Below are 26656 nucleotides of genomic sequence, written 5' to 3'. Positions count from 1 at the left end.
GCTATACAAATACTGCCTACAACGTCTTCAAGTTAAAAACAGATTTTTTTTTGTTAAAGTCAGGCAACATCTTCCCTATAGCCATTGCAATATTTATTCCTTCTATCTAACTACTCTGAACTGGGAACGCTTTTTAAAATAGTGTCAGCTGCACTACCATATTCTTTTCTAAAGAGCCTCGTATACCTGTCCTTCAAAGGTTGTTTCTATTTCTTCTTATTACACACTCTGAGAAGCAGAGTAAAGGAATTTAAGTATTTTTTCTAAAGTACCAAGAAACAACAAACAGAGGAATGCAGAACACTATCCAAAAAAGAAAGACAAAGAATCCAATAATAAAGGAGAGCTGGTGCAGGCCAGGAGGTGGGAAGGCCAGCATCTGATCGAAGAACAGAGACCAAGGCAGGAAGATAAAGGCTTGGCTAAGAAGGTTTAGAACTGCAACAGCCTAAATGTAAAGCCAAGCAGAGCAGAACAGAACAAATGGGAGGAAAGGGGCAGAAAGGATGAGACAAGAGTGTGTTAGAAAGAGAGCACGTGAAAGAAAATCTGCAGAAAGAAACGGAGACTCATTTCACACGTGGAAAAAAGAAACATATGAAAGTTTTATGTTCAATAACATCATTTTCCTTGATCCATCTTTAATTCTTAAGAGGGCATGCGTGCAACAACTCAGAAAACGTTCTTAAAGACGCAGTGATATCAATAACATTTATGATGTAAAAGCCAAGCGAGGAGTTGAAGACTCACGTTTACAATGAAGGAATTTGACCACTTTGGATTCTCACTTAGGATAAGAAAAATTTAACTTAATTCTAAAGCTGCAGGACCTAATCTACGAAAATGTTTCTGAAAGTAACAAAAATGGACTTTTCCCAAGAAGAACAAAACCTTAAAACACACACACACACACACACACACACACACACACAGTTAATGAGGTTATTAAAGCCAGATTCTACTCAGGAGTTCTACCGTTCACAGGGTATATGTGGACAGAGGTGTACAATTTTAAAGCAGTTACCTAAGAGTTGGTCAGCTGCTAGTCAAGAGTATTTAAACCATACTAGACAAATCTGCTCTGAAGGAATCCAAGTTCTAAACTGGCTACATTAACACTTAGGATCCTGTCAGGCACTATTAACTAAAATGCAATGAGGCAAAATAAGGAATAAAAATTTTTTAAAGGAGAATGGATATCCCATAGCAGAAGTGTTGTTGGAAAGAGGCTTCTGGTACTTACTGGTTTCTCATGTCTTTAAAATCACAAAGCCACAATAATTAGAAAGTGTGGCATACTTAAAAGAAACCATAGGAGTATGTAACCATAGAGAATAACATACTCATCCATGGAATGAAGCCTCATTTTGCACGCAGCAGTTTTCTACAATTTGTAATACCCTATCATATTTGACTCATCTCCCTATACCCACCTTCAAAAAAAAAAATCAAAGATCCTTCATAAATGTTGGCTATTTATTGAATTCTGAATTTTAAATTTCATAAACTTTTTGTCAAAAAATTGTAGCTTCTCTGATAAATCACATAATCAGGGTAGGTCACCAATGAATTACAGGTTATAATTCTTTTCAGTGTCATATTTTACCAATTATAAAAAGAAATCGCAATGACAGCCATTAAAGATCACATTATTGCTCCTTCTTGCTGACAGATTTCCCAAAATACATTTAAAAAAAATTTTTTTTAACGTTTATTTATTTTTGAGACAGAGAGAGACAGAGCATGAACAGGGGAGGGGCAGAGAGAGAGGGAGACACAGAATCGGAAACAGGCTCCAGGCTCTGAGCTGTCAGCACAGAGCCCGACGCGGGGCTCGAACTCACGGACCGTGAGATCATGACCTGAGCCGAAGTCAGACGCTTAACCGACCAAGCCACCCAGGCGCCCCATCCAAGATACATTCTTATATGATTTCTATAATTTCTTTGCCAAAGTCAAAAGGATACCAATATACAAAGGAAGCAATTTTTTTTCATTTTTTAAGTATTTAAAAAAATTTTTTTTACATTTATTTTTGAGAGAATGAGACAGAGCGCAAGCAGGGGAGGGGCAGAGAGAGAAGGAGACACAGAATCTGAAGGAAGCTCCAGGCTCCGAGCAAGCATTCAGCACAGAGCCCAATGCAGGGCTCAAACCCACAAACTGTGAGATCATGACCTGGGCCAGAGTCGGACGTTCAACCGACTGAGCCACCCTGGCGCCCCTAAATATTTTTATTGTATTCATTTTTGAGAGAGAGACAGAGCACAAGTGGGGGAGTGGCAGAGACAGAGAGACACAGAATCCGAAGCAGGCCCAACGCAGGGTTCGAACTGACAAACCAGGAGATCATGACCTGAGCCGAAGTCAGATGTTTAACTGTTTAACTGACTGAGCCACCCAGGCACCCCAGCAGTTTTTTTAATATTAAAATTTATAAAAGGAATGTGATACAAACATCTGACTAGAAGAGTGTTATCAATCCAAAACATATTTTAAAACTTCTTAAAAACCACTTTCACTTTGTACCTATTGCTAGTCACATTTATACATTCAAAAATTTGAAAGAAGGTATTAAGCCAACGGAAAAAAAAAAAGGTACAATACTGGATCAGTCAATTTCTGAAATGCCTAATTGGGCATACTGAAAAAGGTACCTTAAAATACATTCTATAAATCCGAGGGACAGTTTCAGTTACATCACATTGTAAATGCCAAAAACATCAAAGATACATATTTCACACTTTTTTTGTGATAGCAGATACACAAAAAAACGTTAGAAAACCTAAATAGAAACAAACCATCTTCATAAAGGGATAAATGTTACTCTCTCACAGAACACTAGCAAAATTCTGCACAGCAAAGGAAACAATCAACAAAACTAAAAGGCAACCCATGGAATGGGAAAAGATATTTGCAAATGACATATCGGACAAAGGGCTAGTATCCAAAACCTATAAAGAGCTCACCAAACTCCACACCCAAAAAACAAATAATCCAGTGAAGAAATGGGCAGAAGACATGAATAGACACTTCTCTAAAGAGGACATCCAGATGGCCAACAGGCACATGAGAAGATGCTCAACGTCGCTCCTCATCAGGGAAATACAAATCAAAACCACACTCAGATATCACCTCACACCAGTCAGAGTGGCCAAAATGAACAAATCAGGAGACTATAGATGCTGGTGAGGATGTGGAGAAACAGGAACCCTCTTGCACTGTTGGTGGGAATGAACACTGGTGCAGCTGCTCTGGAAAACAGTGTGGAGGTTCCTCAAAAAATTAAAAATAGACCTACCCTATTACCCAGCAGTAGCACTGCTAGGAATTTACCCAAGGGATACAGGAGTACTGATGCATAGGGGCGCTTGTACCCCAATGTTTATAGCAGCACTCTCAACAATAGCCAAATTATGGAAAGAGCCCAAATGTCCATCAACTGATGAATGGATTAAGAAATTGTGGTTTATATACACAATGGAGTACTACATGGCAATGAGAAAGAATGAAACATGGCCTTTTGTAGCAACATGGATGGAACTGGAGAGTGTGATGCTAAGTGAAATAAGCCATACAGAGAAAGACTGATACCATATGTTTTCACTCTTATGTGGATCCTGAGAAACTTAACAGAGGACCATGGGGGAGGGGAAGGGAAAAAAAAAAAAAAAGAGGTTAGAGTGGAAGAGAGCCAAAGCATAAGAGACTCTTAAAAACTGAGAACAAACTGAGGGTTGATGGGGGGTCAGAGGGAAGGGAGGGTGGGTAATGGGTATTGAGGAGGGCACCTGTTGGGATGAGCACTGGGTGTTGTATGGAAACCAATTTGACAATAAATTTCATATAAAAAAAATAAATTAATTAATTAAAAAAAAACAGAACACTAGTAAAGTGTCTTTGTGGAGCCTGTACTAAATTGGAAGCTTTAGATTTAATTCCAACTCAAAATCTGAGACCATAAATATGAAAGGTCACTTTTTAGAATTTTAAGCGACATTGTCTAGAAAGTGCCCTTTATTCTCTTTGTGATTATTTGTGCATCCCTCCATCCCTCCATCCATGGGACAGGGGGCAGGCGGGGGTGACAACAACATGGCAGAGCAAAGGAAGAGACTGGTAATCTGAGCACTAAGCATCAGTCTCTTTCCACACTGGTTCTCTTCCCACAGGTAACAAGTGAGGGAAACAGTGACAGGGTCAGGGGGAGTGAAGACGCAAGTAAGGGAAACAGTGACGGGGTAGGGGGGAGTGAAGAGGTAGGTAAGGGAAACAGTGATGGGGTAGGGGGGAGTGAAGAGGTAGGTAAGGGAAACTGACGGGGTAGGGGGGAGTGAAGAGGTAGGTAAGGGAAACTGACGGGGTAGGGGGGAGTAAAGAGGTAAGTAAGGGAAACAGTGACGGGGTAGGGGGAAGTGAAGAGGTAAGTAAGGGAAACTGTCAGGGTAGGGGGGAGCGAAGAGGTCAGTAAGGGAAACTGACAGGGTAGGGGGGAGTGAAGAGGTAGGTACAGTTGAGACAAGATTCACCAGGAACTGTTAACTATTAAAGCAGGGTAATGGATAACGGGAATTCATTTCATTAGTTCATCAAACTATTCTATTTTTACACAGGTTTACATTTTGCCAACATAAAAAAGTTGGGGGGCAGGGGGTAAGACGGTAGACCTGCTCTTCAAAATCTTTTAGAGCTCCTACATGTTTTCGTAAACATGGTGGCAGTACAGACAAGTGATAATACTAAATTTAGCCTCTTTAACTTTTTATTTATTTATATTTTTAATAGCAGATATACCAGGCGCTCAAGTTCAAGAAACGCTGGCCTACAGGTTGCTAAAATGTGGGCACATCGGACTCCCTTCAGACCCGAACACCTGGGTATATCTGCAAGTATGATCATTTAACCAGCCTTTGAGGATGGAAAGTAGGATTAGAAATAAATATTATGCATATAATTATAGAAGTTCAAACAGAGAAAGGTAGTTTTTGTTTGTTTGTTTAATATTCCACAGCAGTTCCTGCTTCCTTAACTTAAAAACGTTAAAAATACCTCATACTATATTATATTATATTATATTATATTATATTATATTATATTATATTATATTATATTATTTTGTACCATTTTTGAAGTATTCCAATACAGCTACAATAGCCTCAAATACTGTCAAACTGTACATTTCCTAATGGATGACAGGCACATAATGCTGAATATGTGACACTGAACTGAAATGGAAAATATGATTTTGACATCAGTACACTGAAAATCTCATTCTAAAAATATCAGTATGACAATCTATTTGTCAAAATAACAGAGTTCTAGACAACTTGATTCCATTAGTAACTTTTATTTATCTAAATAACCTCTCATTTATGTCTTTCTGCATATACCAAATTTTACAAATAAATGCAATTCATAAATCCATGATTAAAGGTGACTAGATAATGGCAGAACACGCTGCCACACAGACGTGACATTGTGGTTTCACATCTGGGACACTGAAGAGCATTTGATCACAGACGCCGTCATCCGCAGATTCTCTCTCGGTTTAAATCACCCACACAGGCAAAGCGAGAGTGTAACCAACAAACTGCCATCTAGCTAATTCTAATTTCCATTTGCCCATTAATTGTGATTTTTTTCTTTTTTTAATGTTTCACGTATCGATTCTTTCCGAATTTTTAGGACACGTTTTGTTACGAGCGTTTCAGAAGGCTCCCACTTGGCAGCAGGGAGGGTGGGCCTGCACGTTTTAATATCCGCTCCCTCCGCAAGAGAAAAACTAAACCAAACTCAAAGTGGTTTTTGAAAGAGTCTCTTACTCTGCTTGTTTCCTTCTAGAAAACAAGGTTCAGTCAAATATATCTCAAAGTAATGTATAAGTAAAAAGGCTATATATTCAGGGCAAAGCATGTAAAGTAATAAAAGGCAAAAAAGGGAAAGGCAGAAAGAAAAGGACAGTGTAAGGGCAAATATAAGCAGCTAGGACTCTTCAGTATAGAAGACAGGCTAGCGTCAATTAGGGTGTCAATATTATAAATCTATACAGCCACACTTGAAGACATACACAAAATCTACTTCTGTCAGATTTTACTCAAATGTCACCTTCTCTATCAGGTCTTCCTAATTCCTATTTGAAACTGCAACCCCTCATCACCCATCCTATGACCCCTCTTCCTTTCTTTCTGTTTCTCCAGAGCATCTGCAACCGTCTATTATAAAACTCATTCATGTTGCCAACCCCCCCATCCCCAGTTCTGTGAATGCAAGCCCCCCAAGGGCGGGGACCCGACCAGTTTTGTGCACTGCTGTCTCCTCCACACGGTGGGTGCCAATATTTGGTCAAGAAATAAGTGGATGAATACACAAACTGAAAATGAGCTTGTCCACCGGAACGGATTCTAAAACTGAACGGAGCCCCTGGAGTCTAAAAAGAGGGTCTCATCAACTCGAGACGGTAGTCAATGAAAACACAAAGGTTAAGAGGAGAGCTGAGCTGGAGGGACCTATAGATGACAGTTCATATTTAAAAACAAAGCTTTTCCAGGGGAAAGTCTCTGCAGTAGACATCAAAGCAAATAACCGTACCTTACAACAGTGCCACGCTCAGTGGAATATCAAACGCAAACACAGACCTAACCACCGTAATAATTCTATGCTGATGCCACCAGCTGCGTTGGGGTAAGCTCGGAACTCGTGTCCTGTCTCTGCACTTTTGACATCCCAAAAGGAACAGTGACAATCGGTAGCAAAAGGTGAAACTCAAGAGTTTGGGGTATTCGAAGCAGCCCCCCCAAAAGCAAAGTTCTCACAATGCCCCCCACATTTCTCCCATAACAAGCAGCATTAGGAACTCCCATACCCTGCCACAACCAGAAAATGGGAGAAAGGTACTGAATCCTAACAAGTCACTTACCAACTTTTGAAACTAAGAAATTAGTCTTATTAGACACTAAGGAAAATCCCAGGCCAGCCTAAAATTTCATGCACACACCCATACATAGGTATGTACATGCACACACACACACATACAGATATGAAATTCATGTATACCTACAGAGTTACTTCACAAAATGTCATTTGAAATGGTGAGAGGGAAAGAAACCTAAGGCCAGCCCAAAACTACCATATGATGCTGTATAGGAAGAAATATACAAAATTCATGAATTTATGACATTAAGTCCAGTTTTTAAAAATACGAAGTAAACAAAGGTGCCTGGGTGGCTCAGTCGGTTGGGCATCCAACTCTTGATTTCAGTTCATGATCTTGTTGTTTGGAGCAGCCTGATGCTCCAGGCTGACCGTGCGAAGACTGTTTGGTATTCTCTCCCCCCCCCCCACCCTCTGCCCCTCTTTCTCTCTCAAAATAAATACACTTTTTAAAAAAACACTACGAAGTAAATCCATTTGGAATAAAAAACTGCATTGCTCTAATGGTCATTATAAAACCAAGGTTAGACAAAATCAAAAATGGTTAAATGTTTTGGTTTTTTTAGTTTATTTATTAGTTTTGAGGGAGACAGAGTGCAAGCAGCAAAGGGGAAGAGAGAGAGGGAAAATCCCAAGCAGGCTCCCACACCGTCAGCACAGATGCAGAACTCAAACTCAAGAAACTGTGAGATCATGACCTGAGCGGAAATCACGAGTCTGCCATTTAACCGACTGAGCCACCCAGGCGCCCCATTAAATCGGTTTTCTATAATTTGATTAGAGATGAAGATAATCTGAGATTTAGTAATTACTCATCGATTACTTCTACTGGGAAAGGACATTGGGTTTTGTGCTGAGGTAAAGAAACCATTGTGCCGTCTTCTGCCCTCAGGAAGCTTATAAACAATTTGGAAAGATCCAATGTTTACAAAAATCTAAATCACAATTCCCAATCAGTGCCAGGGTTGGTAAGGCCTTCATCAGAAGTGAACTCATCAAGTTAGGAACCACTCTAATTTAGGAAAGATGAATTTAACTAGGGTGGGAAACATAGCCTAAGTACACTAAAGCATGAGAACTGTGGAGAAGGGAAAGGACAGGGCAGAATTCAAGTGACCCTAGGGGAGTAACAGCAATCGCCACGGACTCAGCACTGAAATGTCAGACACAGTGCTGTTTGCCTGTGTCCTGCGATGTGATCTTTGAAACGATCTTTTAAGGTCGATTGTATTAGCCCTATTTCACAGAGTTCAAGTAATCTGCCTAAGGGTAAACTAATAATCAGTAGCAGAGCTGAAATTCAAACCCAGGACTGTTCATTCTGAAGTCAGGCTCTTACCCAATCACACACCACCATACGCCAGGCTGGCCAGAAAAGAGAATCTACAGGGCAGGTGGTGAAACACAAACTTGAAAATGTACACTAGACTGTAAGCTTCTCCTCGCAGCACTGTGGTAGTTTCACAGCACTCAATACATATTTCTTACATGATTTTGATGAGGAACCCTAAAAGATGCTGAAGAAGCCTAAAACTCTGGGCTATCTGAAAACATCCAAAATACCTTCTTTTTAGAGGATTTTATTAATCCATATTTAGAAACACTTTAAGTAAAATTTTAACCAGATTGTAATTTCATAAGATACTAAGAATATATTCCATGTTTCAGATTCTTCCTCTTTACATCCAACAAATACAGCAGCCTAGTATTTAGTTACTACAGTAACTGAATCTCTGCATTCAAATCTCAGTTGAAGACTTCCCAGGATCTAGCTAGCGCTCTCTCTCTTAATATGAATTACACTCTCAATACTTGTATTTTTCGTTCCAGCCAGTAGGTTCACCGGCAGATCAGGAATATAGTTAACTCTAAAAGGAAATGATTTGAATCTCCCCCAGCCCCTCCCAAAAAAGAAACAAAACAAGCAAACAAACCAACCCTTTTCTTCATTTAACAGAAAGAAAATTGTTTAATGCACTGTATTCTCAGTCTCTCCATTCAGATGAAACAACAGCATTAGATTTTTAAAAACTCCTCAAGACAGAGAATGAGGAACTTCTAGGCAAAGTGCAAGAGCTAACTAATATTTCATCATTCCTTTGTTTATCGCACCTCCGTTTTTATTGAAGGTGAAGATAAATCCAAAGGGAACAGTTTTACAAGAAAGGTCTGTCCATGGGGACTTACCTTGTTAAGAGCAAATGACAAATGGTTTTCCCCTATAGGAAACCTACTCCTGTTTTATATAAATGTATCCTTTCAGCTCTGGTACCACAAATGAGGCTGGGAAGAGCATCAGATTACTGCTAGAAAGTTCATTTGTTTGCTATTTTCTTGGTCTGTCTTCGATGGGTCGTTTCAAATAACCAATAGGGTTGGTGCTCCAATTGGGCACCTTTCTCACAAAACAGGATACCAAAACTAAGTGTGACCTCATAGATGTACTTACATAACACACACACACACACACACACACACACACACACACACGACAAAATCTTGGTAATTACTTATTCCTGCCAGTCTCCTACTATTAATCAGTAAACAGCATATCCTTCCAAAAATCCAGATTAAGAAAACAAGAAGTCATACAATAGCATGGCTGCTGGGGCTGCCTCTGGTTGCTATGGAACACCGGGCAGGCCCCTGGCTCATTCCGCCGGCTCTCTGAGCGCTGCAACACCTTTAACGCCCAGCCTGGGCAAGTCTCAGCTTGTACCACCGACATCAGCGGCCAGCATTTCACTTCTGTCCTGGAAGAATGACCTACAGGAAACACTGTTTCAGTTTTTAAAATTAATAATCCACCGGATTTTTACAACAATCTTTAGAATGATTAAAATCACCCTTACCCTCAAAACAGTAAAGAGGTGCGTGCCCAGTGGGAGAATTATTTACACGAATACATTCATTACGACACAGGTCACTAACATGCAGCAACCAGCAAGGAGAAATACAACGATAGGGATAAAAATATAACATTCCTTTTAAAAAAAAGTCTAGCAAATATATTTCCCCTTAATATACAGCCTACTTGTGATTTGGGAAAATATTGAAAAATTTTATTTCTATGTCGTTCTAAAACAAAGTAATTAAGGAATGGCCAGTATGCCAAAACCTACAGCTGGAAATAATAAAAAATTAAGACATTTACTCAAACCTTACACAATTATAAAACTTTAATGCTTTTTCTAGAAAAAAAATAAAATAAGGGGGGTGGAGGGTGGGCAGAGGAGGGGATTGGCCTAAATAACCTCCAAAATCTGTTCCAGCTTAAAAGTTCGGATTCTAAAATAAAACATCCTAATTATGTCTCCACTGGAATCCCACATATTTGTGCCATTTGGAAGCATGTGTAACTCCAGCGACAGACTTTGTCACCTCTTTAATCTCTCCCGGAGCAGCCTGGATGCCCCTCTGGGTCAGCTGTGCAGAGACAGACGAAGGAAGGGGGCTGAAGAGGAAGACAGTAGAGCAGTTAAACAGAAACAGGTAGAGAGGCTGGAGGTGATCCCCTGAGGGAAGAAGGCACTTATCCTAGGGGGTCTGAGGTTCCAGCTCCAGACCCAAAGACCTAGCGGCTCCACAAAAACAGGGTCGGGTTCTGAAATACCAATTCCTGAACAAAGTTCTTCTATGGTGTTCTTCCAAATTAGAATATTAAGTTGTCTGCTAATGGGGAGTTATTCCCATGCGGAGTAAGAGGACCAAGATTACACTTTTCACATTGGAAATGGCTTGTTTCTAAATGACGTCATGTGACATAAATGGAACGGGAGTCAATTTTTTTTTAACCTTTCAACACTAGAACTAAATTACCAGTGCTTTTATTGACACTGTATTGAATGTAAAATAATAAAAATCACAGAAAACATTATTACAAATAATGTTTACACTGATGTTGCATTAAGTTCATAATACAATCCTCTATAAATATTAATGAAATTAACACGTATTCCATCATCTTTTGTTTTGCAGGGTTACATTTGTTTTGTTCAAACACTGGCTAATTAAGCTTTATAGTGGCATTCTCTTGTATACGTCACATCTTCTATCTGCTTTTGGAAAGCTTAAATATGTGAGAATCTGATCATTTAGATGTTACTAGGACCTATAACTTAGATATTTCCTAATGGCAGAAGGAATTAACTACAACCCTTGGAGAAAAGAAATGGTATTTTAGCTATGGGATCAGATCGTTTAATTAGTGTATCACTTTACCACTCTGTCTGGCTAGCAATAACCCCGTAGTAGAAATATTTTAAAAGACTGCCAAAATATTTTATGAAGTAATATACATTTCTATGGAACCTTCTGGATCAGAGAGAAGTTTAGCAATTAAAGTTACATAACCAAAAAATGCAGGCGTTATTTAATGTAATGAATTTACTCCTTCGTGCCTTATTCATCTAATTAAACAACAAGAAAACTCTGCTTTCAAGTAACGAGATTTAGGTCTACATTTTGTGCTGTTTATTAAAATGCCATTAATCATTGTTTGTTATACATATTAGTCTGCTCATTACAGAATAATTTCCAACATGAATAATGGATTTTTTTTTTTTTTGGCTATAGACTCTAGCATTGGAAAATATGCTTCTTTCACACCTGACTTCAGTCAACATTAACCTGCTGTGACTGATGTCCTAAGTTATCAGGACATCCACTGTCACCAATGGATGGCTCTCTCTTTATAGATAGGCCATTACATCCCACAACCGAGCAGCTAACTCTGAAGGGAGTATCTTAGTGGCTGGTCTCTTCTCTTGGCAACTTACAAAGTGGCTTGTCACAGTTCATCCAATCTCCCTACACACAAGTCAAAAGAGTGATGTACAAAAGACAAACACGGTTGCACCTCTGAGGGGTGTGTCTCACACAGCTGTCTTCCTGTGTCCTGCAAACATGAGCTACTGTCCTTGGGCTTGCCGCCTTTATAACGACAGGTCAAATTTCAAGTAGGAGAGCCTGGAATTACTAAGCAAAACACCTGACAAATAACTGAGAACAAACTTCCTGATTTAGAAATGCTGTGCTGAGAAAAAAATAACAGGAAGATTGATGAAGATCAATCACTCTTAAATATTTTGTCTTCAACATAATGTAAGCATCTTTTCAAGCCTACATTGAGTCTTGGTCAACAAATTTAATTTTTTTCAGAGAAACACAGAATAAAGAGGGGTTCAAGTTTATTTCAATAAACAAATATTTCAAATGGTATAGCTTTAAGAATAGACGGTACTAATTATTAAATATGTGTGATGAGCACAGGGGGTTCATTATGCTTTTCTCTCTACTTCAGTATGTTTTAAAAATCCCAAAATAAGAAAGTTTTAATTATATATACATACATTTATAGTGTACAGTTTTCCACTACCTATTGGCTTCCCAAATGGAAAGTGCTTTAGATATCAGATATGCTAATGAAATCCCAGCTGAATATATTCATTTTGGATGTTTCACATATAACTTCATAATAATAAAATAATTATGAGGAAATGGACACATCTCAATTTCATGCTTTTCTATATACAACATGAAGTACAACCCCAAGCAGTAACAAAGGTCCCACAGACTTACGATAAATATTTTCATCAAAATATTATATTTTCAACAAAGTACAAGCGTCTCCTATTAGTTAAAATCACAATAAGGCAAAAACAATGACTGTTCCTCCAGCCAATTATGTCACCATTCGTACTTTGATTTATCCACTTTATCTTAATCTCTCTTCTAAAAGTCTCCACTAATTTCATCTAACTGCATTTTCAGTAACTTCTTCTACCTTTCCTTTTTTGGGCTTCAAGATTCCCAAATATCAGCTCTTGTCATCTTTGTAGACTTCCACAATTTCAAACATTAAATAATATGTTCACGTAGCTGGGAATATGTCATTTTGGTCTAATACTTTATTTCTCTCTCTTCTTTCAAAATGCTCCCTAAGGGGCGCCTGGGTGGCTCAGTCGGTTAAGCGTCCGACTTCGGCTCAGGTCATGATGTCGCGGTCCATGAGTTCGAGCCCTGCGTCGGGCTCTGTGCTAACCGCTCAAAGCCTGGAGCCTGTTTCAGATTCTGTGTCTCCCTCTCTCTCTGATCCTCCCCCGTTCATGCTCTGTCTCTCTCTGTCTCAAAAATAAATAAACGTTAAAAAAAATTTTTTTTTAAATGCTCCCTAAAACCCAATGGAAATCTGAGTCTTCAGGATTCCTAAATTAACCAAAATAGTATTGGCCCTAAATACAAATTGATATAAACTCTTTAATTCCTCACCCAAAAATAAAGCTAAAGGGCAATAGTGGAGAACTACAAGCTTACAGACAAACGTACCCAATTCTCTGAGGCCTCTCCTAGCATGTTTTTGAATCAAATATCAGAAATAATGTTAACAGCAGTGGTGGTAATATTGTTAGATACACACTGAATATGGCAGACGGGGTTTACACAGCCCTTAAAATGACCCTTCTTTTTCTCTACACCATACTAATCATTTAGTTCATACTCTACCTTTTCCAATTATATGATCCTGCCCCGATTTACCCTCATTCTTACCCCATTCCTTCAGATCAAGGTGTTGTTCTGGGCATTGGGTGTCATCTCTTGGCATTCTTTCTAAGGTCTGTAAACCAAAAGGTAAACTGGAACTTCCAAAGCTCATGTATAATGCGTCACACAAGACCGTGCTGTGGGATTGGGAAATTCCAGACAGCAATGTGAATTAACAAAAATATAGTAGAACAGAGAAAGCTATTTTCTCCAAAAAGGAAGCTTTTACTGCAAAGTTGATCAAGGGCAGCAGGACTGGAGGTGAGTGAAGTTTCAGGATCGCTACGATGACCCTCTCTCACATATACTCCGATCGACATCTCCGGTCTGTGTCACCTGTGTTTCTAGCAAAACTAATAAATGCCCAAGCAGGTCTCATGCAATCAAAATATTAAAATGCATCCCCTTCCAATTTCCAAAACAAAATTCTACCTCATTTCCAAGCCATATGGCTCTCAAACCTATGCTGAAATAGAAATCCACATCTATTATAGAGCTCTACTCATTCAACATTATTTAAAAGGTTTTAAATTTCAAAACTCAGCAGACTTCTAAAAATAAAGGAACAGATCAAATGTTGATCCAGCCACATAATATCTTAATCTGCTATAATTGGAAGGAATTACAATTTTTGTCTCTAACTATAATTAATTCAACTTCGGCATTCATGGCCTTTGTTAACTAAAGGTAGTCTCTACAAACCATCACATAATGTGAGGCACTATAAAAAGTTGTTTCCCAAATCACACAATGGTCATTCAAAGAACTTAAGTTAAATATTTCCCCCAATATTCCTTGCTTCGAGAAAACAGCAGTGGAGTGGTTCCAATACCATTACAAGATGTGTGCAATGCAAAAGCTAGCGGGCAACAGTCCTACTGATACAAGTTCCAAAATTGCAAACAAAACATAAATAAAAATGACTTTCTAAAGGTCTACACACAAACACATATATGGACAAAACACAATATATAAGCCAAATTTCATTTTTCTTAACGTAGGTACACCCCACAAACATAAAGTAACTTTATACACCAAATGTTTTAAAACATTCTTTAGAACCATGCAATACGATCCTGACATAAAACAAAGAATCTAACTTTACGTGGTGTCTGTGTAGTGGGTTTTCACTGTGGCTCGTCAAAATACACATTGTACATTTAAAATGATAAAGGCGTTATTAAGATCACTAATATAGTATCTCTTTGTGTGTTTTTTATTAATGACCTTTACACTGACATTTCATTAAAACTCATCTCCAAGACCGTCACCAGATATAATCAGATGCCAATCGGCGAAAGCCTGATGTGACAGATTATACTCTTTGGTTCTTTAAAATGTCAGCCTAAATAGGCACAAGGGGAAAAAACCGAGGTTCTACTGCAAAAAATACTTTCAGGAAACAATCTACCCAAAGCAAAATGTAGAGAGGTAGATGTAAGGCATCATTTCCATTATCTGCCACACAGACTAGATCTTCTCAATACTCCTTTCTTTTATTCCCACCTTTCTAAAAAGCTGTGCACAACCAAATCACAATACAGGCTCCGTAGAAGGATATCACTGCATATCCACCAATGTACTAAGGGATAGACATAGATAGATACAGTCAGCCTTTAGGAGGAAAGGATCACCGACAAACATAAATAAGACACCTATCCTCACAAAAGCACATATAGTCTGCACAATACTACAGCAGAAAAGGAAAGAGAACTGGGAAGAACCACTGGATCAGCTGGGCCACCTCTGGCTGCCCCTGCCCATGCCTCCAATTCCCACCCTACCCCCACCAAAGGTTGGCAGTCCAGGAAAAATAACCGCACAGAGTACGCAATGCACAGGTGTTTAACAATGCAAACAGGATATGATTTGTAAATGTATCTCTTCTTCCTGCCTCTCTCCAGTATTCTCCCTCATCTACCTCCTCACAAATACAGCAAAGAAGAGAGAAACCTTAGTGACAAGCAAGGACTTTCTAAAACGGTTTTGCATATTAAAACAAACTAAGCTGACCAAGACAAAACAGGGTCAGATACATGTTTAAGAATGATAGTTAGGGGTGCCTGGGTGGCTCAGTCAGTTGAGCATCTGACTTCGGCTCAGGTCGTGATCTCACAGTTTGTGAGTTTGAGCCCTGCGTCGGGCTCTGTGTTGACAGCTGGGAGCCTAGAGCCTGTTTCAGATTCTGTGTCTCCCTCCCTCTCTGCCCCTCCCCTGCTCACACTCTGTCTCTCTCAAAAATAAATAACCATTAAAAAAATTTTAAAAAAAGAATGACAGTTATTACATTTGAAATTACAAAATATTAAAAACCGCTGCAATCGGGATGCAGTTCACACACTTAACTAGGTTTCTATAAATCAATAAAAATGACCATTCAAAAAAGTCGTCTTAAAAGCAACAATTACAATCTTTTAATCTCTCATACGCTTATCAGATCGGTAAAAGAGGGGACATCCAGCAGAGCATAAGACTTATCTTGAACTCATGCAAAGAATGCTTCCTTCCACACTCTGCAATGCTCTACAATCTTGAGTCTGGTTGCCACATTACCATTAAAGTAAAATGTTATGAAAATGCACACTTCTTGGCCAAAAGACACAATATTTTTCCTGCCATCAAACCTGAATTTTTAAAAAATGGTTATGTAAACATAAACAACATTCGGGGCGGGGAGGGGGAGCAGTAGGGATCACCAGTGGAAAAGACAGAAAAGAATACGAGCATGAGTGAGGGGGAAGGCCCCCCCTGAGCGGGGCCCCAAAGTAATCCAAAGGCACTCGCCCAGACTCCTTGACAGGACTTCAGTTCTTTTCAAAAGCAGCTGAATAGCATGAAGAGAAGAAAAAGTCAAGGCTATAATAACTGGGGAACAAATGCTGAAAAATGAGATAAACAGAAATCTAAATTTTTATTTCTTTTGATGGGACAGCTCACATTATCCTCCGTCCCTTTCTCTCCCTCCGTCGAACTGCCTGTCCACAGACTTGGGAAATTATGTCCTGTTTTAAATATTTCATTGGTGAGCAACAGGCAGGAGCCCCAACTGTCAGACTCTTGTCTGGCACACACACACAGAGAGGAGCCGGCTCGGCAGGAGCTCGGGCTGTGAGACTCAGCTAATTCCTATGTGGGTGAGGAAACCAGGGCACTTGGCCACCGCTCCCCACGGGGGCCACCGAAATGGTGGGACCTTCTGAGGCTGGGTCAGCGGTGTGGCCGTCGTGCTAGACCCAGACTCCGGATTTGCTTTCTCTGCTGTTCTCACCAAAAGAAAGAATGGGCAAGCACAGGCTAGCCTTTCAGTCCATCGGGAAAGGAAGTATCAATTCCCGGCTCTCTGTTATTGGTAACATTTCCCTTTGGTGCCAATCTCGCCACGGAAGCACCGACTACTGCTCAGAGGGCTAGAGAGATCGCACAGGCCTACTGCTTCATTTTACAGATGGAGAAACTGAGACCCAGAGGGTTTACGTGACTAGCCTAAGGTCTGGCACTTAGTGGCAACCTGAGTACCAGAACAGACCTTGCTTTCTCTGCTTTATCTTCCTTCGGCTGGCACTTTTGAGGGCTTTGTTTCCCAGCCCCATCGCCCTCTCTTCTTTCTCCTTCCACATTCCTCCTCAGCAATGTCGCCCATCACCAGCTAGTACACCTTTACTTCCAGGCTAGCTGCCTCGCTCTTAGTTTTCCTGGGCTCAGCTCCGATTAGCCCTTACCCATTTTTGCCTCAACAGGAAGCATCAACATCCTCTGGTGGTCCCGACTGGGCAAAGCAAAGGCAAGCGGTACTGAAAGGGCATTACGGCGTCTCTTAAGAGTCGTGAGAAAGAAGTTTCCAGGGATTAAGAGTCAGCAATGGACAGACATATGTGATGTGCAAACATAATCTTTTGGGGCTGGACTAGACATTTAAACTCAAGTGCTTAGCCAGAGGCCAGTGCATAGCCAAGACGAGGAAGGGAGCCTCCCGGAGCAAAATCATGCTCGGGTTACATCATTAGTGCAACAAGGAGATGCGTTTGTTCAAGAGGGCAGTCAGACAGACAGAACTCGTAAGAAAATGACGATGGTATAACCTTGCCGCCTAAGTCACGTTTCCTAGCTTTTCCCCATAAGTTCCTTTTAAAATGTGTGCGAAATTCACTGAAGAAAAGATGCAGAGGAGATGGCTGAGCTGAGAGTCTGCTTATTTTATATATATCAGCCTAATTATCTATAAAAAAGAATGGAAAGGGAGTCATATAATTAAACACTTAACAGGGATGGGGAGAGTGAGAACAGGTGAGACAAGGGAGGCAGGCAAAAACCCACTATTTATAAAAAGGCTTCAGGGAAAAAAAAATGAGGCGCAGTACTGAGTAAACTTTAACTGGGATGTATAACTCACATTTCCAGGTCAAGAAAGATCAGGACTATCTAGATCACTCTAAAACGAAACGAAAAAATCATTGTCAGTCAAAATGCTTAGGAAAAAAGACACATAGCAAATTACTAAATAGCAACTTCAGAGATAGTAGCTGACTAAAATGTTTCTTTAAACATCTCTAATCGCCAAAGAAAGGGAGCCAAAGTGACATTTTTTCCTCTATAATTTCACATTACGTTTTACTGCATAACATTCCAAGGTTGCTTTATAGCTCAAGATTAGGGCTGGCAAATTATTCCAAAATTACTTGTTGCTATAGGTCCACAAATGGTGACCTCACACATTTCTCTACCCTTAGAGAACAATTCCAAGCAGTGCATTATGAAATTGTGGAATAATTCTTTGATGAACTCATCTTTATACAGCTATTTATTGCCATTATACATTAATGACAACATTTTATACTAAGTCTATAAATACAGTACAAAATGTTCTCAAATGAACTCATGTATAACGTGTGCAAAAGAAAATATAAATTGGGCAATGAAATGGACAATGGGAATCCTCTAAGAGTATATGAAATGCTGCATTATTAGTTCTCAGTGTGAGATCTCTGGACCAGGAGAGTTGTCCAAATGTAGGAAGGGGCGCCTGGGTGGCTCTGTGAGTCGAGCGTCCGACTTCAGCTCAGGTCATGATCTCACACGGTTTGTGTGTTCGAGCCCGGCATCAGGCTCACTGCTGTGAGCACAGAGCAAGATTAGGATCCTCTGTCCTCCCCCCCCACCCATCCCCCACTTGCACATGCTCTCTCTCAAAAAATAAAGTAAAAACATTTTTAAAAATGTAGAAGAATGCCATTGTTGTAAGGCTGCAGAGTTGAACTAAAATACAACTTTGGGCTAACATCCTATTAATTCAGTGGAATAGCAAGACTGGTTATCAAAAAGTAATCCAAACCTGTGATCGATTTTTGTCTTTATTTTTAAAAGTAGGGGAGGAGAGAATAATTATTTAATGAGGGCAAAATCTTTCAACACTTAGGGGCCACTGAAGTGATCAGGAACATATTAAAAGAATTCTTAGGTGGGAAAAAGATTTGAACGGGCATCTTCTCAGTATTCTCCAATAGTAAGAATCAACGCATATTGATCATGTATTCTGTATCAAATACTGAGCAAAGCATCTTACAAGAATTATCTTTAATCTCCACAAAACCCCATAAGGCTGGTAAGGTGGATCCTGTTTTTCAGATGAGAAAACTGAGGCAAGTTAAGCTCAATAACTTGTCCAAGGCCTCACAGCTAATAAGATCATCTGAAATCTGACCCCAAAGCCTGTGTTCTTAACCAGTTTACTTATCCCATCAATTTATTTAAAGAACAAAATACATACCAATTTGATACTCTAAATATATTTCATTTTTTTTAACTGATTTGTTTTCATTAAGTGCATCCTATACTTTGATATGAAAAATAAAACTTCAAAAATAAAGGTTTTAAAACATCATAAATATACTTTAAAAATCTTGGGGCACCTGGGTGGCTTAGTCAGGTAAGCAACTCCAGCTCAGGTCATGACCTCATGGCTGGTGAGCTGGAGCCCCGCGGGGCTCTGTGCTGACAGTTCAGAGCCTGGAACCTGCTTCAGATTCTATGTCTTCCCCTCTCTCTGCCCCACCCCCGCTCACACTCTGTCTCTCTCTCTCTCTCTCTCAAAAATAAACATTAAAAAAAAAATCTTAGTGGCAGAAACTAATTGGTAAACCGTAAAACCACACTGTAAAAGAAAAATGCCTAACCTATTTTAACAAAACTAGTATTTAAAAACAGTTGCTCTCAGGGCACCTGGGTGGTTCATTCGCTCAGGTCATGATCTCACTGTTCCTGGGTTCAAGTCCCAGCTCCCTGCTGACAGCGCTGCTTGGGATTCTCTCTCCTCCCCTCTCTCTCTGCCCCTTCCCTGCTCTCGGGTACACCATCAATCAGTTATTCTCTCTTGATGTTTCTGGTTCTTTGACATTCCAACACATGAAGTACTTACTATCTCTTATAAAGGTACTCTGAAACATATCACATTTTGCTGATTGTAGTTAAATATGGGATAATAGTATAGATCAACCCATACATCTATTATCTGAACAGAAAAGCTTATATGATAGACCTTTCTAAGCTTACTTGAGAAAGACGCTGGCTACCCCTGTCTCAATGTTTGTCTTTTGGAGTATATACTGCTGACAGAAGAAAGTCAATGATGCTAGAAGGGCCCAAAGACTGGATTCTATAGTTCCCCTTAAAAATTCTCGCTACACTAGGGGCATCTGGGTGGCTCAGTCAGTGAAGTGTCTGACTCCGGCTCAGGTCATGATCCCGTGGTTCGTGAGTTCGAGCCCTGCATCTGGCTCCGTGCTGACAGCTCAGAGCCTGGAGCCTGCTTCCGATTCTGTGTCTCCCCCTCTCTCTGCCCCTCCCCAGCTCACACTCTGTCTCTATCTCTCTCAAATATAAATATGCAACATTAAAAAAAAAAACAAAAACCTCACACTAAATGCAGAGAAAACAATACCCAACCACTTCTAATTTAGAAGTATATGGCACAGGGCAAGTCAGAAAATCTAAAAGTTCTTAGATAATAAAGCCAAATTAAATTTTCAAACAAGACTACTCCAACAGCATCAAGTGGGGGCTGAATTCTCCAGACAATTTTAATATTATTACTGTTCTTGATTCAATTAGTCCAACAACTATTACTACCACTCACATGTTTGAGGTAGTTTTTTTAAAAATCATACAATAGGGGCGCCTGGGTGGCGCAGTCGGTTAAGCGTCCGACTTCAGCCAGGTCACGATCTCGCGGCCCGTGAGTTCGAGCCCCGCGTCAGGCTCTGGGCTGATGGCTCAGAGCCTGGAGCCTGTTTCCGATTCTGTGTCTCCCTCTCTCTCTGCCCCTCCCCCGTTCATGCTCTGTCTCTCTCTGTCCCAAAAATAAATAAATGTTGAAAAAAAAAAATTTTATAAAAAAAAAAATCATACAATAAAAGCATAGCATTAATTATGCCATACAAAAATGTTTTAAGAATATACAATATGTAGGGGTGCCTAGGTGGCTCAGTCAGTTAAGCGTCCGACTTCGGCTCAGGTCATGATCTCACAGTTCATGGGTTTGAGACCCATTGTCGGGCCCTGTGCTGAAAGCTCAGAGCCTGGAGCCTGCTTCAGATTCTGTGTCTCCCTCTCTCTCTGCCCCTCCCTCACTCATGTTCTGTCTCTCTCAAAAATCCACAAACATTAAAAAATATATATATATATATACACAGACAATACGTTGATGTGTGCCAACAACACCAAATCTACAGAGCCCAGAGCCATACTGCCCAAACCGTGTGATTCTCAAGTTAACTGAAATTTTTGAGACAGAGACAGATACACCTGCGTACGAACAGGACCAATGTCCGTACCTAAAGGACTAATGCCGACATTCAAACTATGCCAAACAGATCAGTCTCGATATTTTATGTTGTGCTAATATATATTATCCTAGCCAAACAGAAAGAGGCTCTGATACAAAATTGCCAATTAACATAGTATATTAAATTTAAGCTCCATAGAAATAAGGCTATTATATGCTTGAATGCATATATAATTAAAATTTTTTCTTTAAATAAAAGTTCTAATCAGTTCACATTTGTGGTGATGATAATCTCATTGCTGCAAACAGCATAGCACCCCCTGGTGCATCTGTTATAAGATGTATAAAATTACCACAAAAAAAGGGATAGAATCAAAGTAAAAATGAACCTTAGAAATCAATAGGTTGATACCCTTTTATTTACTCTGGTACATATTTTTAAACATTAATGCTTAAAAACAATTTGCATTTAAAAAGACCACTTAAAAATGTTACAGAAACAACTAACTGGAGGAGGTCAGGAAAATGTTTTCAATTAAAAAGATTTAAAATAATGAACAAACAAAATACTGGTTTCCAACATTTACCACTCATTAAAATAACGCTGTCAAAAAAAATTCTTTAAATATGACATCACAAAAGTTGTCATGTTAACCAAATTTCACTTTATTTAAATCTGCTTTGGCTTTTCGTTTCAGATAAACCTGACTGACGGTGTAAAATGTTCCAGAGTACTTTTTTCTGGATTCAAAGTGAATATACGATTACTTTTAAGAATTTTTAAGTTGTTTTGTGAAAGGATTTACAACTTATACAGTGTGAAAATAGAATGATAATCAGAAATAAAAGTCATTTTAATTAAATTACGAATCTTAACTTGAATAGTTCAAAACTTTTACTTAAAAAAAAAAACTTCCTAGGAAAATAATTAACTCCGAAAGTATATTTCACTAAGGACAAAGCAAAGGATGCCACCTGCTTCAGATAGCCCTTTGTGAACCTCTACAAGTCCCAACACAATGCGCTAGAAATGAAAATGACACCTGTTTAAAGCAGCCATCTGTCCCTAACAAGCTGGATTTAGTCAAATCCACTTAATCTTGGATTTCTAAAATATGGGAACACTATGCACCTGTGAACAGAGAGGAACTTCAAATGTTCTGCCACAGCCACTGGGAATCTATACCAAACAGTTAAAAGCAAATGATTTCATTAGGGAAACTAAGTTGGGGGGGGGGGTGTTGTTGTTGTTGTTTTTGTTGTTGTTGTTTTTACGTAACTGGAAGTGGAGCATTTTTGCCCAATGTTCAGTATAAAAACAACCAACCAGCAGGCTCTTTATAATTTAAAGGTTTACTTCCTTGAAGACTCTTCACAATTTAAAAGCTTACTTCCTTGGTTATTGTTGTTTCTTGTAACATAGTCTCACTAAAGATGCCAAGAACAAAGTAACATTCCTATAAGCCCAGTCAAGAAAAAAAAAAAAAATTTAACTCTTCTCACACACGATGCTATATACCCCCTTTTAAACATACACACACACACACACACACACATTCCATCTACCAATTTCTTCAGTTGGAAGCTTAGAGAAAATAACTCACATCAACTTCCTCAAGAATAAAACATGTTACCGAAAGTAACATACCATCATTTAAATACATTGAATCTATCTTGACTAATAGTTCATTCATTTTCTGTTAATTTTTTAATGGGAAAAAGTCTACCATATTGAACTTGTTTAGGGTAAAAAATACCTGTTTAGTGTTAAAGGATGTTAAATGAATACATTATAAACCCTGTGAGTCCCTGAGTACAAGACTACCTGAATACTAGAGAAACAATGTATTATTTTTTAAATTGGGCATAACTAGCTCATATAATGAAAATACTGTGGAATGATGCACTTTACAAGTGCATTTTAGCTTAGGATATTATGCGTGTAAATGTACTGCATAAATATGCCCACACCATTTAATGCAACTTATAGGCAAAACAATCAAAAAGATGTAGAGAGGCATTATGACGCACAATGGATCATAGATATTTAGCTACCGGAAACAAGTTACAATTAAGACCTATTTTAACACTTTTAGTTTTATAGCATGGTCACTTTCACAGATTTTAGTCTAAAAACTGAGAACACAGGAGAATGCCAATACGTACTATAGTACTTCCAAGGAAAACCAGCACAGAGAGAAGAAACTAAATGCTAAGTATTCATCCTTGTGTTAAACTTTTAAAATTTAGCCCTATGTTAGTACTTCTGGCGACAGTTTACTCAATCCATATGAATAATGCTGACATACTTGAGCTCAAAGCATCTCTAACAGCAACTTTTATACCACCTAAGTGCTTTTAAAAGCGGGTAATAGAATTCAATTTAAGTTCTGCTCTCAAATCAACTTGTAAATGGAAAATCTCAATTAGAGAAAACTTGAGACAGCTGTGACAAGTGAAATGCCTCGAACAAGTTCTTGGACATTGCAAATAAAAATATTAAACCATAATATTATAGCATATAATCAACTTGGCTGAAAACCTATTATGTAAATGGCATAAAGTCTGAAACTGTCTCAAGACAGCAAAACTCCTATTAACTTTGGAGAGAGTTTATGGGACCCAGGAGCTTCACCACCCAAAAGTGTTCAGCCATTTGACACTCATCTGAACAGAAAACAAAAACAAAAACAAATTAGTATTAGAAATTTGCATGGAACCCAGGTTGGGGAATAAATATAAAGAGATTGGAGCGCTCTGAGAAAGACTTGTTCACAAGGAAATGAATTGAAAGAGAAGTTTGTTTCTTTTTTTTTTTTTAACCCCAACTCCCACTTTACAAAATATTAGCCTTAATGGCGTTACAATTACCCAACCTGGTCATTGACAATCTCAAGAATAATTAACACTGTCACATTATTCACAGGCTGCTCTGTTAGGTAAATCAATATGCATTTGCTGTGAGAAAGAAGACTGTTTAAACACGTTATTTTAAAATTCCAAATTAGAAACTTCAATATGTGCAAACAGAACAGTACATTATACGTCGTATCTGTTTTAGCCCACGTTCATTATGAAACCCTTTACCCAATAACCTCCCAATTAAACGTGAGGCTGAAAAATGAGCAAATTTACAGGATCTGTAACACTGGGCTCCCTCTAACCAAGAGCCTACTACTTGAGGATTAGTAAGTATTCAAAGCTACAGAGGGGGAAAAGATAGATTTTTTTTTTTTTAGAAGAAAGACTTAAAAAGGAAAAAGTTGTCTCTCGTCAGCAGGTTCCAAGTCACTGTCCAAAGAAAACCCAAAGAGTAAACAAAAAAGCGTATGTTAAGTACACACATGCCTAGATCTTAACAACCACAAAGAGAGTGAAATATACACACGTTTCAAGTTGAGAAGCTTCATACATTCTTTATGAACAACTTGACTTCAATTTCAACTCTCAAAGGAAAAGGAACAGAGAAGATGAAGAAGGGGTAAAAAAAAGAAAAGAAAAGAAAAGAGAAACTCTTTAAAGTGCTCCAACTGTCACAAATAACACCGTAAACTGAGTTCTCACAAGGCTTCCTTCGGTCCTGTCCCTGTTTATCACACCCCAAGTCTCCCAACCACAATGAAAATTGTCAGCACTCTCCACCGCGGGGAGGGAGGTGCATCAAAGTGGAATGGAGCCTCACGACCACCCCTCCCACCCCCACAGGAAGGATAAAGCACTGTCAATAACTACTAACCCAAGTATCACAGATGCCCTGCATCTGGTTTAAATCACAAGCGCGCGCGCACACGCGCACACACACACGCACACACACACACACACACACACACACACACCAAAAAAGAAAGAGAGCGGGGAGAGACTTGTTTTAAAAAATCTCTCCTCCCGGGCAGCAAAGAGCCCAGCGAAGAGGCCCCTGGTTTCAATGTGTGTGCAAAGGGTCGGGGGGTGGGGGTGGGGGGGGGCGGATAGGAGGAGAAGCGGGGGGTGGGGGGGGTGCGGAGGGAAGAGTGCTGAATGGATATCAAGACTGTTTGCAGCACAAAGAAAACACAGTTTTAAAAGAAAAGAAACAAGAAACAAGAAACCGTGCAGCCGATGATGGCCAAAGGAGAGCAGCCCATTTTAGCACAAGGCAAAGAGGGGCGACGAGCGGAGGCAAGGGGCGCTGGGAAAAGTTCCCCGTCGTCCGAGGGTAAAGACAACGAAACCCGCAAGCCAGGCCCCACAAGTGAACAACAACAACAACAACAACAACCACCACCACCACCCGCCAGCTCTGGGGTCCCCCCGGCACGCTGCCGCCTGCTTCGGTTCTGCGACCAGCAGGAAACGAGCAGCTCGGGGGAAAGGAGGAAAAGCGGAGAGAAAGAAAGCCGGCCAGCCGCCTCGCTTCACCTGACCCTCCTGCTCCGAGCCGGACCTAGGGCAGGGCTCCGCCGTCCGCGCCGGGGACCCGGGGCTCCCGCTCCCGCCCGGCTCCGCAGCCCCCGGCGCTCCCGCTCCATCCCTGACGCGCGGCCGCCCAGGGCCCGGGGCGGCGCGGCGCCCACACCCCCGAGCCAGCCGCCGCGCGCTCGGTCCATTGTAAACACGCCGGGGCGCCGAGCCCCTCGGCGGCGGCGGCGCCGCAGCGGCAGCCCCCGGTGTCAGGAGGGAGACCCCCGCACAGCCACACTCGGCTCGCGCACACGGACACACACACACACACACACACACACACACACGCGCGCGCACGGACACACGCGTTCACACGCAGCCACACGCTCCCACACACATGTACAGACCGAAGAATATTCACCTTGGCTGTGGATTATTGTGGTGTTGTTGGTGGGTGATGGAGATGGTGGTGGTGGGGAGGAGGAGGAGGAAGAGGAGGAGGAGGAGGAGAGGAGTAGTTGTTGTTGATGGGTAACAGTCGCCAGGACTACGGTGACTATGGCGCTTGATTCACAAGGCAACGGTTGCTATAACTCACAAAAGAGAGAGAGAGGGAGAGAGAGAGAGGGAGCGAGAGGGAGAGGGAGACACTCGCACGGGGAGGGGCGGGGAGGGAAGAGGGGAGGAGGCGGGCCCGGCGAGCCGCCGGAAGGGGCGGGCTCAGCACCGTGACGGACAGCCCCGACCCCGGGCCGGTGTTGGGAGGGGCGGAGGGAGGAGTGCGAGGCGGGGTTCCGAGCGAGGGCCCCGGAGGGCTGCGCTTAGGTTTGGCCGGGGCTGGGGGTCACCCCAGAGTCCTCTCGGAGGTGCGCTCGCTGCACGCGCCGACGAGGCAGCAGGGGAGGGGGGCTTCAGGGGCGTGGCGGTGCGAGGGGTACTTTCTGTGTGACGAAGGCTGCCAGTTCCGGCAGCCGGCTTTGTGCAGAGAAGCCCCAGAGCCGCGAGAGGGGAACGACTAACCCGGGA

General features: G+C 40.7%; 1 protein-coding gene across 3 annotated transcripts in view; it reads right to left on the bottom strand.

Annotated features, from left to right (window-relative positions):
- Positions 1-26310, bottom strand: part of RFX3 (regulatory factor X3) — a 296558-nt gene extending 270248 nt beyond the window's left edge. For all 3 annotated transcript variants that reach the window (XM_043565456.1, XM_043565459.1, XM_043565460.1), the window contains exon 1: positions 26052-26310. The gene's annotated coding sequence lies outside the window, so the exon portion shown is untranslated. The remainder of the gene's footprint in view (positions 1-26051) is intronic.
- Positions 26311-26656: the final 346 nt, after the last annotated feature.

The sequence above is a fragment of the Prionailurus bengalensis genome, chromosome D4 (genome assembly GCF_016509475.1).
Source record: "Prionailurus bengalensis isolate Pbe53 chromosome D4, Fcat_Pben_1.1_paternal_pri, whole genome shotgun sequence".
NCBI lineage: Eukaryota > Metazoa > Chordata > Mammalia > Carnivora > Felidae > Prionailurus > Prionailurus bengalensis.
This window is presented reverse-complemented; position numbering and strand designations above follow the sequence as displayed.